Source organism: Oncorhynchus mykiss, chromosome 1 (assembly GCF_057628025.1).
Source record: "Oncorhynchus mykiss isolate SJ-2025 chromosome 1, ASM5762802v1, whole genome shotgun sequence".
In the NCBI taxonomy this organism is placed as follows: Eukaryota; Metazoa; Chordata; class Actinopteri; order Salmoniformes; family Salmonidae; genus Oncorhynchus; species Oncorhynchus mykiss.
Window position 1 is genome coordinate 71,174,410 of NC_143022.1, and position 18,489 is coordinate 71,192,898.

An 18,489-nucleotide genomic window follows, 5' to 3' on the forward strand; every position below is an offset into this window, starting at 1 on the left:
TCCCTCGCTTGTTTGTAACAATTACAAAGACATTGTGCAACTTTGTATTTGTAGTCAACTTCATTGTGAAGTCAACAGCGGTCACAGAGATCCCCTGTGTATAAAGTGACGCGGTAGGGGGAAAACGTATCTGTCGAGGCACTTAGAGTGGTCTGAGGCTGTTAGTAAATAACGAGCGTTTTGTGCAACCTTAGTAACAACGGTGTTGATGGTGTTGGGAAACAGCTCGGATATTTAACGATGCTTCAACGAAAGTTCTAATGATGAACAAGATGCTTTTGGGAAACCGGGCCCAGATCTTTTGACCTGGTTGTGCTATTTTCTCAGGACCTCGGAATCAACTGTACAGCGGAGCCTTATCAGTACAACAATAATTATCTGGGAGATTTTTTTCCTAGTCGCTAGGCTCCCAAAATAAAACTCCTGGTCGCACAGCAAAATTGGTCACACTTTGTAGCACTATCACTTTTCTCTGTTTCTCTCTCTCTCTCGCAGGCATCCAGCACTCAATGTCCCTTTGTCCTGGCACCCAGGCCTGCTTATTCATCTTACCATCTGTATGATAAAGTGCCACCTGAACCCGGGCCAAGAAGCCATGTGAACTCAACTCTCAGCATAGCAGGGGGGTGGATGGATAGAAGCAAGATGGCGCCGACAGACATGCGTCCGCCCAGTACCCTGCCCTGAACTTTAATCACTGTTACTAGCCGGCTCCCACCCGGTACTCTACCCTGCAACTTAGAGACTGCTGCCCTACGTACATAGAGTCATTGAACACTGGTCAATTTAATAATGTTTGCATACTGTTTTACCCACTTGATATGTATATACTGTATTCTAGTCCAGGCTCATCCTGTTAAACTACTGCTGTACACACTTTTCCTATTCATATACTGTTCATGCTGTTTATACACACCTGGGCTGTCCCCGACTAAAACAAATCTTTGTTGAACTAGTCATCTGTTCTTTCGACCAATCGATTGGTCTACATTTTTAAACAAGTCTTTTTCCCTACACAATGTGTGTTATAATAAAATCAACTATATGTAGGCTACTGAGCATGTCTGATGCTTTAAGCACACTGTGACTAAATAATTAAGACACACAAATGACTCGAGGGAGCCAGAGATCAAGATAACCTAACCAGAAAAAAAAAGAAAACTGTTCCCGACCCTCTTCCTCCCGCTGCTGCTGGCCTTCGCAGATTGACAACCTTTTCCATCTGGAGTGCCAATTTGTCTTACAATTTCTACCATCTGAGTGCCAGTTATGATTTTTATATGCACATTTTCGTGGAACAGTTTCATTTAATTTATAATAATGCCTTTGTATCTCAAAATCATTATCATGTGGTTAATCAAAATTCTAAAAGTAATTTCCATTGCCAACTATGTAAAAATAGCCTACATAAAGCCAACAAATAAAAACATTGCAGCCTGCAGGCAGAAAATATCCTGATAAAAATAAATATCCTATAAATCACATTGGCTACGCATGGCCTGTCTGCAATGAACTTGAAACATTGTATCACTATTAACTTGGGTCAGGCCTGAAGCTCCTGCTAGAAAACTTGCAACATAATATATTGAACACATTAACATAAATGACCTTAACCAAACAAACATTGTAGATTAGAAATTATGGGAATTAACGGTAAATGTACAACTGGTGATACTGGTGTGCCATCCCGCGGCCTCTGCAATGGATTAGTCCCCTCTGACAGGTGTGAATCAGACAGGTGTCTCATGTGTCATAATATATATATATAAATATATATATATATATTTTAGACTGCTCAACTAAAAAAAGCTTGTGTGGCCTACCACTTTGTGGCTGAGCCATTGTTGCTCCTAGATGTTTCCACTTCATAAATTACAGTTGACAGGGGCAGCTGTAGCAGGGCAGAAATTTGAAAAACTGACTTGTTGGAAAGGTGGCATCCTATGACGGTGCCACTTTAAAAGTCACTGAGCTCTTCAGTACATGCCATTCTACTCCTAATGTTTTTTTTATATGGAAATTGCATGGCTGTATGCTTAATTTTAATTTTATACACCTGTTAGCAACGGGTGTGGCTGAACTAGTCGAATCCATTCATTTGAAGGGGTGTCCACAGACTTTTGGCCATGTAGTGTATATATTCCAGACTCCTTCTGATATTTCTTACATTTTTTTTGTATTATTGCACTGTTGGAACTAGAAACACAAATATTTCGCTTCACCTTCGTTAACACCTGCAAATCTGTGTACGCGACCAATACAGTTTTATTTGATTTCGATGGGATAACACAACTTGGGATCAATTCAATAAAACAAGAGTGGTAAGGTCAACAGAAACACAACAGCCCAAACACAGGAGCTGAGGCAGTAACGTTACTAAAACACACTTCCAAGGCAGCCCTACATCACTTGTTCCATTGGGAGCCACACTTCAAAAGGAGCTTAATGATGATGAATGTGTAAATACAATGTTTTTGTATTTTCTTTTTTCAATAATTGTTTATTTGCTCATAGGCCTAAGTGATAGATTCCCACTCGTAATTATTTTTGCATTTGCTTTTCTAACCCCGAGCCATTTCTGAACCAGCATAGGGCAAATACAAATGCAGCGGAGGATAACATAAACTAAGTCAAAAATTGGCATCTTCTGTGTTTACAGCTAGCCCCTGCCTTTTTAGCTTGGATTAAATACTGCTCTGCTTCCTGCCTAAACATAAATAACATCAGACCTACAGCACAGAAAATTGTCATTGCTAGGGGATCCCAATAAGCAAAAACACCTTGTGTGGAAGTAATCTTACCTGTGTTACCATGACCAATATGATTGCTATTACACAATACAATAAAATTATCGTACAGAACTCCCATATGAACCATGTCCGTCACAAATGGTAGGCCTATATTGTGTCCTTCGATGACCAGCCATATATAAAATGGGGGTGAAAACTGGGTGAGGAATAGAAGAGTGGGGAATGAGAGAGAGAGAGAGAGAGAGAGAGAGAGAGAGAGAGAGAGAGATAGAGAGAGAGAGAAAGGGAGAGCGATAGATGCTGTGATGTTGGCCGTATGTGTTAATGAGCCTTGACTGCTTTCGACACAAAACGGCCAAAACACACAGACACGCCTTGCCCCAGAGACGCTAAATTCTTATACCAAACCAACCCCTAGCCCCTAGCTCATTAGCACTTCTGATATGAAATTAGTGTATATGAGCAATATGGCAACAACAAAAAATCCACCCAGCCTTTCAGAGGACATGACCTGGTGATGTCATTATGGGTCAACCAAATTCCTTCCATCATTCTCAGACATGAATCCAGACACCTGATGCAACAGTTGCACTGACAGATTATACATTTGCTTATGAAAGAAGAGTTTGCCTATGGTTTCAGCAAAAGGAACGTTGTACACACCATTAGTATGTCAATACTAAGAGTGGGTGGGCCAGAGTGCAGCGAGTCCTGGCCTGTCATGGGCACCAAAGCCTGTTAACACAGTCCATTAGTTCTGGAGGTGAACCCAGTGTGAAGCAGACCGGTCTTGTAATGGTGAAATCAGTTCATTTGACTGATGTTCTGACGTTAAAGTGGAAGTCCAATGATAGTGGATCCGTCTGTCTCTATAACAAGTATTTGTGAAGAGATGACTGGTCAACATGTATAGTAATAGCCTAACAAAATATGAATCATCATGACTCATGATCACACTAATTCACAACATAATTATCACATAATGAAGAGGAAAATGACTAAGGCTATTTTGATTAAACTACAGTCCATCTAACCCGTATCAATATAATACACTAATTTTAATTGAACAATAGAATTTTAGTTTCAATTTCTGAATTAAACACATTTATGTCAAACGTTACATGTGAATACACTATACAATGCAGCAAAGACAGCTGTTAGCCAGGGGAGTCAGTATAATATCAAATTGAAATAATGAAAACAAACCAAATATATTGTCCTCATTCCAACCGCCAAAGATAAATCAAGTAGCCTGAAGAGCAGGTGCGTCAAAACATATAGCTTATAGCGAACTCAATTTAGTCATGACTGCTATTCTGTTATTTCGTAGGTAGAAGTTTATTTTGGAGATAAACGCTCTATTTCACCATATTATGGAATAGCACAATCAAACGTAGGGTAGTTTACCGGAAGTCCCCATTCATTCATTCGAATAACATACTTTCAACGTTATGTGTTTATGTTGTTACATGAATCGCACCGATACATAGGAACATTTCGCGGTGTGCGACATTCCAGGGTGGATACATGAACAGATACATATAACATTTCTGTTAAACCGTTTCTCGCGAGTGAAGTTTAAAGCATCTCGTTAGTCAACTCAACTCCCTGAGAACAATGAACAGATTCCGAGCAATGCAGCATCCCGTGCCTCAGTTCAACAGCTCTATATACCGTTAGTCACAGACAATGCGCAAGGGCTAAAACTTATACTCAGTGTTTCCCCTGCCTCTAGTTGGAACCACATCAACAAAAAAAACTCTGATAATTATTCCTAAAAACTCAAAATAAAAGCTGTAAAGTTGTACGAAAGTAACGGTTCTGTGTAATAACAACATCCTAACCCAATGTATTTACATGTATTTTCAAAACAACAGATCAAAACACATTCCTCTAAAATAGTAGCGCGAACAAACTTACCTTTTCATTCGGGAAAATGTTTCCGGATAGCCTACGGTAGTAACCTTCGCTTCAGCTGCAGGATTCTCAAACACCCCCCAAAAATTCCGCATAACCAATTTCAGCAGGCATTGAATTCTTCATAACGTGCTCTGTGAGACTGTGCTGGGTTGGAAGCTGGGCTGGGGGGAGGGGTGGCGCCATTACCTGCCGACCGAAACAACGCAGGCAGTCTCCCAAATAAAATCACAGTGGAGGGGGCGTTTGAGAAACAGACACGACACTTTTTTCATGTTTGATGGTACTCGACCGTGCAGACCGTAGCGAGAAACATTCTGTACAGAAAAAAATATTACTCAGTTCAGCAGTGTTCTGCTGTGATAATGGTCATACTGAGTAGCTTAATAATAATGACTATACGATGTTAATAGTGGGAGGAAGTTGTAATTATATGTAGCCTCATCAACTTTGAAATAGGCTATTGGATAATTTTACATAAAATAATATTAGTAATCATGCCCGGTAAGAGCGGCTTAAAGAGGGGGGGGGGGGGGTGGGGAGCAATGCAAATAGTCTGGGTAGCCATTTGATTAGATGTTCAGGAGTCTTATGGCTTGGGGGTAGAAGCTATTTAGAAGCCTCTTGGATCTAGACTTGGCACTCTGGTACAGCTTGCCGTGCGGTAGCAGAGAGAACAGTCTGACTAGGGTGGCTGGAGTCTTTGACAATTTTTAGGGCCTTCCTCTGACACCGCCTGGTATAGAGGTCCTGGATGACAGGAAGCTTGGCCCCAGTGATGTACTGGGCCGTACACACTACCCTCTGTAGGACCTGGGTGTGCACTCAAATATTATGAGCTTCACCATACCCATTTTGAATTTGTCTGGATGGTGACATTAACCAGCCACAGACCTACTGTATATTCAGTAGAGGGTACGCTATTGACTTCTGTAATGATTAGAGCCATCACATGTCAAAATCAATAGATGGCAACTAATTGGCCCCTATATTAGAACAGGTATTTCAGCAATCAGCATTGAGGGTGTTACGCATGCCTTGGGGTTGTAGCCAACTATAATTTTTTTTGAAAGTGTCTAAATGGCCTCCCGAGTGGCGCAGCGGTCTAAGGAACGGCATCGCAGTGCTTGAGGTGTCACTGTCACAACCGGCCGTGACCGGGAGCCCCATAGGGTGGCGCACAATTGGCCCAGCATTGTCTGGGTTAGGGGAGGGTTTGGCCTGGGTTCTAGCAACTGCTTGTGGCGGGCCGGGCGCCTGCAGGCTAACTTCGGTTGTGAGTTGAATTGTGTTTCCTGCGACACATTGGTGCATCTGGCTTCCCGGTTAAGCGGGTGGGGGTTAAGGAGGGCGGTTTGGCGAGTCATGACTCGACCTTCACCTCTCCCAAGCCCGTTGGGGAAGTTGCAGCGATGAGACAAAATTGAAATTGGGAGAAAAAGGCGGTAAAATACAACAACAACATAAAGTATATAAAAACTTGTGTAATTATCAAAGGTAAGAGACAAATTACCCCTGGGCAAAACCGGGTTGAATCAAAGTTGTTTCTACATCATTTCAAACCCAAAAAATGACATTGAAACAACGTGGGAAACTGATTGGACTTGCAAAAAGTATTTTAACCTAAATCCAATGACATGGTGAAATGTTTTGTTGATTTCACTTATCATTTACGTAAGTTGAAAACTCAACCAAATGTAAATCAAAAGTGGACGTTGAACTGACGTCTGTGCCCAGTGGGTAGTACTTCAGCTCTTGTGCTACTCTTGACAATGGGAATTACCCAAGCAGTTTACGCTATTGAGTGCGCAACAGCTACCACACCACATTTCTAACACACAGCCATTTTCATTCTCAAGGAATGTTTACACCCGGTCTGAGGGCTACGCAGCTATGAGCCACATAGTCCTCTTCCAAGGGCTATGTTACCCTTTAATCTGGAGCTCTGCCAGTCCGGGAACTCCTTAAATTTGAGCCAGTTTGCTACAGCAGGAAAACAATCCTGCAGCAACACAACATGAATGTGAATTATTATGTGGGTTATAATGAATGGATATTTTTTGTAGGGGTTGATACATGTTTAGTAAGGGAAAATCAAGTCTGAAATTTCAAAGTGGAAATTAAAACTTCAGAAGCCTTTTTTAAACCTCAAATACACTACAATGTAAAAGTTATCCTGCAACTGGGTGACGAAATTAAGATCCTACATCTGTACGAGTACTCCTTGATACAAATAGTATGAGGTGGTGTTCATTAGAAATGAATAACGCCACAGTTTCTCTGTTCAGTGTCCTTCATTAAAAGGTCCAATGCAGATGGTTTATCTCAATAGTAAATCATTTCTGGACAATAATTAAGTACCTTACTGTGCTTGTTTTTAATTAACATGATACAAAATAAACAAAAAAAGCTTCTTCGCAAAGAGCAATTTCTCAAGTAATAGTTATAGTTTTCTGTTGCATTAGATGTGTCTCAATCAACAACATCCACCGATGTCGCACTTCCGCATCTGCGCTGAAAGGTGACAGCGCTAGAGAGTGTTTTTTCCCCCAGATATCATGAAAATCGGTCTTCTCACAAAACCGTCTGTAGGGACTGAACGGTTATGACCCCTCTATGGAAAGATGAGACTCTCACGAATATGATAGGGTTCTCCGTTTTGCTCTACGACACCCACAAGTGTCTTGGCACTCGTCTGAAGTCGGTACAGCCGATCTGCCAACTTCTGTCTGTCGCGCCTGAATAGTTTGGACTACTCGTCTGCAGTGGTGTAAAGTACTTAAGTAACAATGCAGTAAAGTACTACTTTACTACGTTTTTTGGAGCATCTGTACTTTACTTTTTACTATTTATATTTTGTAAAACTTTTACTTCATATATAACTTTTACTTCCATATAGTTTCCCTGACACCCAAAAGTACTCATTATATTTTGAATGCTTAGCAGGACATGAAAATGGTTTGATTCACACACTTATCAAGAGAACATTTTTTTATTTATTTTTTTATTTAACTAAGCAAGTCAGTAAAGAACAAATTCTTATTTATAATAACTGCCTTGTTCAGGGGCACAACGACATATTTTTACCTTGTCAGCTCTGGGATTCAATCTAGCAGCCTTTCGGTTACTAGTCTGACTCTCTAACCACTAGGCTACCTGGCGCCCCGCTGATCTGGCGGACTCACTAAACACATGCTTCGTTTGTAAATTATGTGTGAGTGTTGGAGCGTGCCCCTGGCTATCCGTAAATGTAAAAAACAAGAAAATGGTGCTCTCTGGTTTGCATAATATAAGGAATTTGAAATTACTTATACAATTACTTTTACTTTTGATACTAAAGTATATTTTAGCAATTAAATGTACTTCTGATACTTAAGTACATTTAAAACCAAATACTTTTAGACTTTTACTCAAGTAGGATTTAGATTTTTTTTTTTTACTTTGATTTGCACTTGAGTCATTTCTACTTTTACTCAAGTAGGATTTTACTGCGTGACTTTGATTTTCACTTGAGTCATTTTCTATTAACTTATTTTTTACTTTTACTCAAGTACAACAATAGGGTACTTCTTCCACCACTGCTCTCACAAACCTGTCAGTTGTTTTGAACTAGGATGCCCACTACAAGACTCGTCTGAAGTTCCCCCAGCATCAGCTGAAAACATTAATGGGAGTACAGTCGGAAGTCGGAAGTTTACATTCACTTAGGTTGGAGTCATTAAAACTAATTTTTCAACCACTCCACAAATTTCTTGCTAACAAACTATAACTTTGGCAAGTCGGTTAGGACATCTACTTTGTGCATGACACAAGTAATTTTTCCAACAATTGTTTACAGACATGTTGTGGGGGTGCTTTGTTGCAGGAGGGACTGGTGCACTTCACAAAATAGATGGCATCATGAGGTGGGAAATTAGGTGGATATATTGAAGCAACATCTCAAGACATCAGTCAGGAAGTTAAAGCTTGTTCGCAAATGGGTCTTCCAAATGGACAATGACCCAAAGCATACTTCCAAAGTTGTGGCAAAATTGCTTAAGGACAACAAAGTCAAGGTATTGGAGTGGCCATCACAAAGCACTGACCTCAATCCTATAGAAATTTGTGGGCAGAACTTAAAAAGCGTGTGCGAGCAAGGAGGCCTACAAACCTGACTCAGTTACACCAGCTCTGTCAGGAGGAATGGGCCAAAATTCACCCAGCTTATTGTGGGAAGCTTGTGGAAGGCTACCCGAAACGTTTGACCCAAGTTAAACAATTTAAAGGCAACGCTACCAAATACTAATTGAGTGTATGTAAACTTCTGAGCCACTGGGGATGTGATGAAAGAAATAAAAGCTGAAATAAATAATTCTCTTTACTATTATTCTGACATTTCACATTCTTAAAAAAAAGTGGTGGTCTTAACAGGCCTAAAACATGGAATTTTTACTTGGATTAAATGTTAGGAATTGTGAAAAACTGTGTTTAAATGTATTTGGCTAAATGTATGTAAACTTCCGACTTCAACTGTATGTATGGAGACTGTTTAGTTCCAAAAATAAAGGGTTTAAATACATGTAAAAAAAAAAAATAAAACATTTTAAAAGTGTTTCCTAATCTTTCTTATATATTTTCCTTGAGATTTGTATATGTTGTTCCATGTAGTGAATCTGTTATACAATGTGTTTGTATAGGCTAATAGCAGTAAGGACAAATAAAAAAAATAAAAATAGTTCAAAGGGTCTTAAAATTCAAAATCCAGTAGCAAAATGATCCTTGGTATGACCTTCTTAAAGCAATTCCATATAGTTTAGTAGAACCCCCCCAGACAGGGTTTATACTGTAATGGTTGAACTAATTTAGCGTCTGGTGATGTCACCAGGTAGGTAAAAACTCCATTCCACCAAAACAGGCTGAAATGTCAGGTGTTCTCAAACAACTCTTACACTAAAAATGTATTATCATGATTTTCACAATTTCAAACTATTATTCCAACCTCTTAGTTTGGAAATATATATAAAACACAGGAAATCAAGTTTTAACTGCACTGGGCCTTTAACTCTGATCAAGCTTTGTGACTGTGTTATGGTGTTAGTGGCACACAGCCAAGCTGTGATATCTTTAATCCAACAGTGGTTGCTTTCAAAGGTGGCAAATGTCCAATCCAGAGAGAGACCATAACGCGACTTTGAACTCTGAGACGAGTCTGTCATAACAGCGTGAGTTGATTCACACAACATGACTGGAAACAGTTTTCACACGAAACTGTATATGACTAAATAGGTGGATGATTTTCAGTATATTCCACAGAGGAAGGAAGGGAGGAGAGAGACCGGCCCACATTAAACTTTATATTGGCGGATGAATAGTTGTGTGAACCCTCAGGGTGAGGCTTTACTTGTAAAATGATAGGGCAGGGAGGGATTGGAGGGAAAATTAAACGTTTTAATGCAGGGAGAAAAGTTCCACGCACCACCATACAACACATGAGGTAGTGCTTATCACAAGGGACATTTGTGGAACTTCACATAAGGAGAAGCTTAGGTAAACAGTAATCGTGTTAAGTCAACAAATACTGTGTTTGACTGCCTACACACTCCCTGCTACAATTCCATAGCACCACATACTATATAGAAAGCTTTAGCTGTGGTGTGAAAGGAGGACAAAATCATTCAAACCCTAATGAGAAAATACAAAGAGTTAATCTGAAGGAAGTCCGTGTTAGCACTAGGAGCATGGAGCACAACACAATCTGATCCATTATAAGTCACGTTAGGCTACTTTGTGTGTCACATTTTTGTTTATACAGTTCTCTGAGAAAAACGCAACAATATGATTGAAATACCACAATTGTGTGACTCAACGTGATCATCAAGAAAAGGCCTATTGGGTTCTGTTCTAAACTTTCCTCCTTTGTTGGGAGCTTGTAATTTGAGAGGATTGGTCCATTTAAAAAAAAATCCCTTTCCAGCTAATTTGCAGTGCAACAGGTGCCTGCTCCAACTCTTATCTGCATCCATCACCCGGATCAAATAAAGACTTTTGAAAGCTGCAGCACAGCCTGTAATCTGCACACGAATGAAATAAAGCCCAGAGAATATCACAAGCACAACCTAGAAAACAAAGTGTACCACGTGAATGCTACTGGGTGTCCTATAAGAACAGTTCCAGAGGAGATGCCCCTCTACTCCAAGAAAAGCCAATGATTACTTCAATAAAATAAAATAAATAAGGGACACAATCTGCAAGTTGTGTCAAGCTTTGATTCGGGAATTAGAACACTTTCTCACAATAGGCCCTTCATTCAGAAGACAAAAGCTGTTATTTGAAAACAAAGCATTAGCCCCGTAACAATGCACCGGCGTTCTGCTCAAACAGGAGTTTCCTCTTCTCCAAAGGCCCCCACTCAGCCTGCTAACAAAGAGGGGGTCCACATCCAGACCAATTAAAAAGGGTTTTGTTTTGCTCTTTCAACAAATATGTGTTTGTGTGCGTGTGTATGTTTCTGGGAGAGAGAGAGAGAGACAAGAGTAAGATTGTTTTTACACTGTATAAGTTTGCTCCAGTTAATATATCATACTTGAAAGGCTCATATGCCTCTATGTAATAACAAAAATGCATAACCTTTAGTGTCATAATAATCTAATACCTGAGCATAACAGGGATATTCAAAATTATTAATAGTAACAAAGTGTGGAAACACAAAATTAGGGGACTTTGTGTTTTGACGGTAAAATGCCAAACAAAATAGCAACTTAGCTTCTCTCAAGCGTTCCAAACAAAGACGAGTAATGGAGATATGTGTCATATGACTCTGTGACAGGCCGTATGGTACAGTAGACCCACGGTACAGTACCTTATTTCACTGTGTCCACTGACTCCACTTCCTGAATGACATCATCCGACCTAGCTCTTAGTCAGCCACCTTGGCTGAGACTGTTTACTCACAGTCATATGATGGTACCTAAACACACACACACCCTGGGGCTGTTCTCAGTCATACCACCCTGAGGCAATTGGTTAGACAACACACCTATTAAGTAAAAGCCGTGCCCTTCTAATAGGTATCTTATCATTCAAAGAGGTTTCCTAGGACTGTTTTGCCCTTCTTAGTCATTCGACCTTCTTAGTAATTTGAGTCACACAGATTGAGGGAGTATCTTTCAAGGTTTCCCATGAGGCACTTTTTGAAGGGGGAAGTTGCCTAGTGTCTTAGTTTTTTTCTCTGTATGTAAATGTCAGGAAAAGATAAAAGATATATGACAACTCCACGGAGTTGCATCATTTTCCAGAGAACGCATAGAGCCCTGAGTTGATTATCGCTTTTATACCACGGCTATATTTGAACACATTTGCCGCTAGAAATGTGTTAATTTGCAGGTAGAAATGTGTTCAACATGCACTGAAGTAGCTAGCAAGTTTACTAGATAGCTACAGTAGTTGCAGTGGTAAACACACAGCTTGCTAGTTTAGCTAACCAAACCATCATAGCTTGCTATTATGAAAATCGAATTCAATAACACCAATGCTGTTTTCAATTCGACTTTCGCTTTCAAAAGCTTTCAAAATGTAAAAATGAACTATAGCCATTGAATTCTACTGTGCAACTACACCGTGCATTACAGGGAAATAATGCACGCTCTGGAATCTCCTTCAAGCCAATGAGGAAGGAGTATTCAACAATGACATGGCATAAAGGACATTATAAACTGGGTGATTCAAGCCCTGAATGCTGATTGGCTGAAAGTGTAACACGGGTATGACAGCACATTTATTTGAACTGTTTTGCTTTTTACTGTTACTGTTTGTAACCAGTTTATAATAGCAATAACGCACCTCGGGGGTTGGAACAGCCTTGAGCCGTGGTGTATTGGCCCTATACCACACCCCCTCGGGCCTTATTGCTGAATTAAATTAGCAAAGCATCTTTTTAAACAAGGTTGTGGCTTCTCACATTAGCATTCAGTTACTTATTCAAGAGACAGCTGTAGTCATCACATCTATACTTATGACTAAAATATGCTTCCAAAAATACAATATTCATGCCCCACAAGGGATTACTGGCGGAGAAACATACAGTCTGTGATGTCTGCTGCTCAGTGATGCTTCGCTCCCATCCTGTCACACCTGCTAAGCTACTTGTGAAACAGGCTTTCCCGACTGTAAGACAACCCCTTATCTTGACAAAAGTGCAGTTTCAATAACAGACAGCTCTTTTCTGTACTTACTTATATCAACGTGCCGCCTGGGAGGCATCTGCACTCCGGTCTCTCTAGCAGCTGTGAGGTGTGATAGTGGAGCCGCTACAACGTAGGTCTTCCCAGGTGACACTGAAATAATGACATCATCCCTGTCAGCACATACCTGTTTCCTCAGGAAGCCCCTCCCACCTCCCCTCTGTACACCTATTAAAGAGACAGACACTCAGCAGGGCTGCCAGGAAAGAGGAAACACACTGAACTTGACAGGGCTCCCCATACAATGAGTCTGTTTACATAACCTCTACAAGCGCTGAGATACACAAGGCATTATATAAGATGAAGAATTTATGCTGTGCTTCAGTATAAAGGGAACTTTGGGAACAGTTCTAACATGTATTTTACATTTATACATTTGAGTCATTTAGCAGACGTTCTTATCCAGAGCGACTTACAGTAGTGAGGGCATACATTTTCCTACTGGTCCCCCCGTGGGAATCGAACCCACAACCCTGGCGTTGTAAGTGCCATGTTCTACCAACTGAGCCACACGGGACACGGTTTTATACATTTTGAAGGGTGTTTGTTTCATGGCTCTTTTGGTGTTTCTCGATTTTCAAATACACAGCAAGCATTTAGTAATGTTAAATTATGGACGAGGTCTAGCTGAGAAAAATGTCTCCCCTTCCTATAGTCAGTGACACAGACTGCAATACATAAACACTGTATTATCATTGAATACATGTGTGATATTGCTGTTTGCCATTTGCTCCTCCCTCTAAATCACTTTAATATTTATGAATCTCACACACCGTGCCTCATTGAATCAGAGCTTCAATTCAAATGTATGGCAAGGCAATAGGCAAGCAAAACAGTTATTGATGATGCGTCTCTGCCATTAGTTGGTCTGCGAGTGGTTAATAAATTTCAATATTTCATAGCTTACTTGTTGATTGGATGGATTGAGTAGCAATAAGTATCTTTAACACTCAATGTTGAGGCACATAGTGAGGTCTGCACAACACAAACTAACTGCCCTCCAGGACACCAACACCACCCGATGTCACAGGAAGGCCAAAAAGATCATCAAGGTAAACAACCACCCGAGCCACTGCCTGTTCACCCCGCTATCATCCAGAAGGCGAGGTCAGTATGTCACGTTCTGACCATAGTTCCTGTGCGTTTTCCTTGTTTTAGTGTTGGTCAGGACGTGAGCTGGGTGGGCATTCTATGTTGTGTGTCTGGTTTGTCTATTTCTATGTTTGGCCTGATATGGTTCTCAATCAGAGGCAGGTGTTAGTCATTGTCTCTGATTGGGAACCATATTTAGGTAGCCTGTTTTGTGTTGGGATTTGTGGGTGGTTGTTTCCTGTCTTTGTGTTTTATGCACCAGTTAGGACTGTTTCGGTTTTCACGTTTATTGTTTTGTATCCTGTTCATGTTTGAGTTACCTTATTAAATTAACATGAACTCTAACCACGCTGCGTTTTGGTCCGCCTCTCCTTCCCAGGAAGAAAGCCGTTACACAGTACAGGTGCATCAAAGCTGGGACCAAGAGACTGAAAAACAGCTTCTATCTCAAGGCCATCAGACTGTTAAACAACCATCACTAACATTGAGTGGCTGCTGCCAACATACTGACTCAAATCTCTAGCAACTTTAATAATAAAAAATTGGATGTAATAAATGTATCACTAGTCACTTTAAACAATGGCACTTTATATCATGTTTACATACCCTACATTACTCATCAGCTGACAACATGGTAACGACTGGACTGGAAACGACTACGAGTAATGAGAGCACAGCACAAGAGAACACCACAGCAACTGTCACAAGTTCTGCTGCAACAGCGGGCCACAAACAGATGCAGGTATGTGTCTGTGGTTGGAGGAAAGTTACATCACACCATGGGTTGAGGATCCACCAGGGGAAGAAGGGGTGTTTGGGTAAAGAGAGACAGAGGCCTCGCATTGATTACTTTCTGCGAAAGCGATCAAATCAGTCGAATGAAGTACAGCAACTGGACGCAAACCATAGTTTGCAGTGCATCAGTACCACTGTCATGGAGGACGTAAACTCAAGCACCGAAGTAACAACTGAGGTGGAACCAACAACAGGAGTGGAACTCACCCAGCCTCCCAGACCTGCAGTCGAGAGGAGACTACCAGGGCACAGACCGTATGTGAAGTGGCCTGGCGCCAGTGACAAGAAGGTGTGGGAAACAGTGAATACTGACCTTACCTTGACCCTCGAGAAACTTTGAGGCACAGTGGAGAAGAAGTTGGAGAGGATGGGGGACATCATCTATGAGTACGGGACAGAAAGATTTGGAGTGGAAGAGGCAAAAGGCGGGAGAAAGGTTCCAACCCCACCAGTTTCCAGGAGGCAACAAGAAATCAAGCGCTTCATTCAAGAAAGGCGACAGCTTAAGAAACAGTGGAAGAAGGCCTCGGAAGTGGAAAAGGAGGGCATAGAGGCACTTCAGGCTGATATCAAAACCCGGTTGGCATCCCTCCGTAGAGCAGAGAACCTACGGAAACGCAGAAGGAAGAAAGAACAAACTAGAACTCGATTCTATAAAGATCCCTTCAAGTTCCTTAAAAGTCTCTTCACACAGGAAAAACGTGGAGCTCTAAAAACAACAAAGAAAGACCTAGAGGAGCACCTGAGAACAACAAACTTTGACTCAAAGCGACATGAACATCTGGCCATCCCATCAGATATCCCACCCATTGAACACCCGGAACATCATATTGAGACCAGCCCTCCGACATGGAAAGAGGTGGAAAACACAGTTCGACGGGCAAGAACAGCATCAGCCCCGGGGCCAAATGGAGTCCCGTAAAAAGTGTATAAGAACGCACCAGACGTCCTGAGGTTCCTCTGGAGGCTTATTAGAACAGCTTGGCAAAATAAGATAATACCCAAAGTGTGGCGTAGGGCAGGCGGGGTCCTGATCCCTAAGGAGAAGGATGCAGTGAACATCAACCAATTCCGCCCAATCTCCTTACTGAATGTCGAGGGTAAAATCTTCTTTAGGGTCATTGCCCAGAGGATGGCCGAGTACCTGCAAAGGAATGCGTACGTCGATACATCTGTACAGAAGGCAGGAATATCAGGGTTCTCTGGCTGCTTGGAACATTCCAGCATTATCTGGCACCAGATCCAAATGGCCAAGGTGGAGAAAACATGTAAAGACATGTAGTCTTTCTCGACCTCGCCAATGCATTTGGCTCTGAGCCCCATGAACTCCTGTGGTCTGCCTTCAGATTTTTCCACATACCGGACACCATCACAACCCTGGTGAAGTCGTACTTCCAGGATCTGCAGTTCTGCTTCACCACCTCAGAGTTCACCACCTCATGGCAGTGCATGAATGTAGGTATAATGGCGGGATGTACCATTTCTCTGTTGGCATTCATAATGGCAATGGAGGTTATCATCAGATCCTCAAAATGGGTTGCTGGTGGACAGCGAGTCGACTCTGGTTTCCGCCTCCCTCCACTCAGAGCCTACATGGACGACATTATAACATTGACCACCACTGTCCCATGCACCAGGAGACTGCTCAGAAAACTTGAGGAGAACATCAGCTGGGCCCGTATGAAGATTAAACCATCCAAGTCACGCAGCATCTCGATTGTGAAGGGAGTACTCTCTGACCTGAAATTCTTCATCGGAGATGACCAAATCCCAATAGTGTCTGAGCAGCCGGTAAAAAGCCTTGGAAGGTGGTATGATGCAAGCCTGAAGGACAAAGACCAGGTGCAACAGCTGCGCAAAGACATCAGTAGTAGCCTACAGTCCATCGACAACAAGTTAAGGCCTGGTGTCTGCAGTTTGGTCTCCTACCCCGGGTGTTGTGGCCCTTAGCAGTGTATGAGGTTCCAATCTCAACAGTGGAGAAGATGGAAAGAGGAGTCACACGCTACTTAAAGAAGTGGCTCGGAGTTCCACGATGCCTTACCACTATAGGCCTCTATGGAGATGGTGTCCTCAAGCTGCCCCTCACCAGTCTAACAGAGGAATTCAAGTGTTCAAAAAACATGGTCCAGATGACACTGAATGAATCTCGAGACCCAGTGGTGAGCAACAACGCGCCGACCTTGGAAACTGGGCGCAAATGGAGGCCAGGAAAAGCAGTCCAGGAGGCAACAGCAGCCCTCAGACATGCTGACATTGTGGGTCATGTTCAGCAAGGGAGAGGAGGCCTTGGGCTAACTAGCCGGGCTGCTTGGAGTAAGGCCACTGCACCAGAGCGGCGGAAGATGGTACTGCAGCAAGTACGCCATCATGAGGAGGCTGCAAGGTGGGCCAAGGCAGTCTCTCTTTCCAAACAGGGACAGTGGACTCGATGGGACAGTGTGGAGAAGAGGAAGATCAGCTGGAAGGATCTGTGGGCCATGGAAGCGAGGCGGTTGAGCTTTTCCATCAGAGCAACATATGACGTCCTTCCAACTCCAGTTAATCTTCACCAATGGTATGGTGAAGATCCGGACTGTGCCCTCTGTTCCATGCCAGCCAACCTCATTCTCACAGGGTGTAAAACAAGCCTCACCCAAGGACGCTACACTTGGCGTCACAACCAAGTCCTTAAAAACCTTGCGTCCGCCCTGGAGGACAAGCGAGCTGCCACCAACTCCCTACCACCCCCAGCAGCATCACACCCCTTACGGACAAACTTTGTCCGCGAAGGGGCTAAACCACCGAAGAGCGACTCAACACCATTAGAGCGAGACCAGCTGCGCTTGGCCCGCGACTGGAAAATGCTAGCTGACATTGGCCGGCAACTTGTGTTTCCTCCGGAGATTGCAACCACCACCCTAAGACCTGACATGGTGCTCTGGTCCCGTTCGCTCAAGAAGGTCTTCATCATTGAGCTCACAGTACCCTGGGAGGACTCAGTAGATGAGGCTTATGAGCGAAAGCATCTGCGCTATGCCGATCTAGCTGCCGAAGCACGGCATCATGGCTGGAACACAGAAGTCCGACCAGTGGAGGTGGGCTGCAGAGGTTTTATGGCAACATCTACAACCAGACTGCTTAGAGACCTTGGAATTAAGGGCCAGAGCCAGCGTTCGGCAATCAAAGCTGTATCGGAGGCGGCAGAAGGCAGCAGTCAGTGGCTCTGGATGAAGAGGAAAGACCCCAGCTGGGCCCCGAAGTGAGAGGGCCAGGAGGTATGCGGTCAACAATGCTTGACTCAGAGAGGAGGACGCCCCTGCCATGCATAGTCCCATGGGATGTTGGCTATCAACAACAAGGCAACTCCTATGACTAATTGGGAATGGGACGCAAGCGTAGGATTGATCACCCTGTCGCTGGCCGCCTTTGGGGAGGGTGTATAGTGTGAAAGGCCGAAACACCCTAGGAACCAAAGGTATACTACTGACGATGCGCTCCCCACATTTCACCAGGTTCACTGTTCATTAACTCTTGGAAGTGCTTGCACAAAGGATAGTAACATCTCATCCTGTGTTCTTGGAATCTCATATGTATATACTGTACTATATACCATCTACTGCATCTTGCCTATGCAGCACGGCCATCTCTTATCCATATATTTATATGTACATATTCTTATTCACTCCTTTACACTTGTGTGTATAAGGTAGTTGTTGTGAAGTTGTTAGATTACT

The 18,489-nt window shown here is 42.5% G+C and overlaps 1 protein-coding gene across 7 annotated transcripts in view; it reads right to left on the reverse strand.

Moving 5' to 3' along the window:
* The window catches only part of LOC110527734 (ubiquitin carboxyl-terminal hydrolase 54), a 117,880-nt gene that overhangs the window by 78,395 nt on the left and 20,996 nt on the right, over window positions 1-18,489 (reverse strand). For 4 of the 7 annotated variants that reach the window (XM_090238417.1, XM_090238410.1, XM_090238415.1 and 1 more), the window contains exon 2: window positions 12,878-12,979. The gene's annotated coding sequence lies outside the window, so the exon portion shown is untranslated. Of the gene's footprint in view, window positions 1-4,670; window positions 4,846-12,877; window positions 12,992-18,489 lie in introns of those variants that run through there. The other 3 variants (XM_036983455.2, XM_036983438.2, XM_036983442.2) reach the window with 2 other exon arrangements.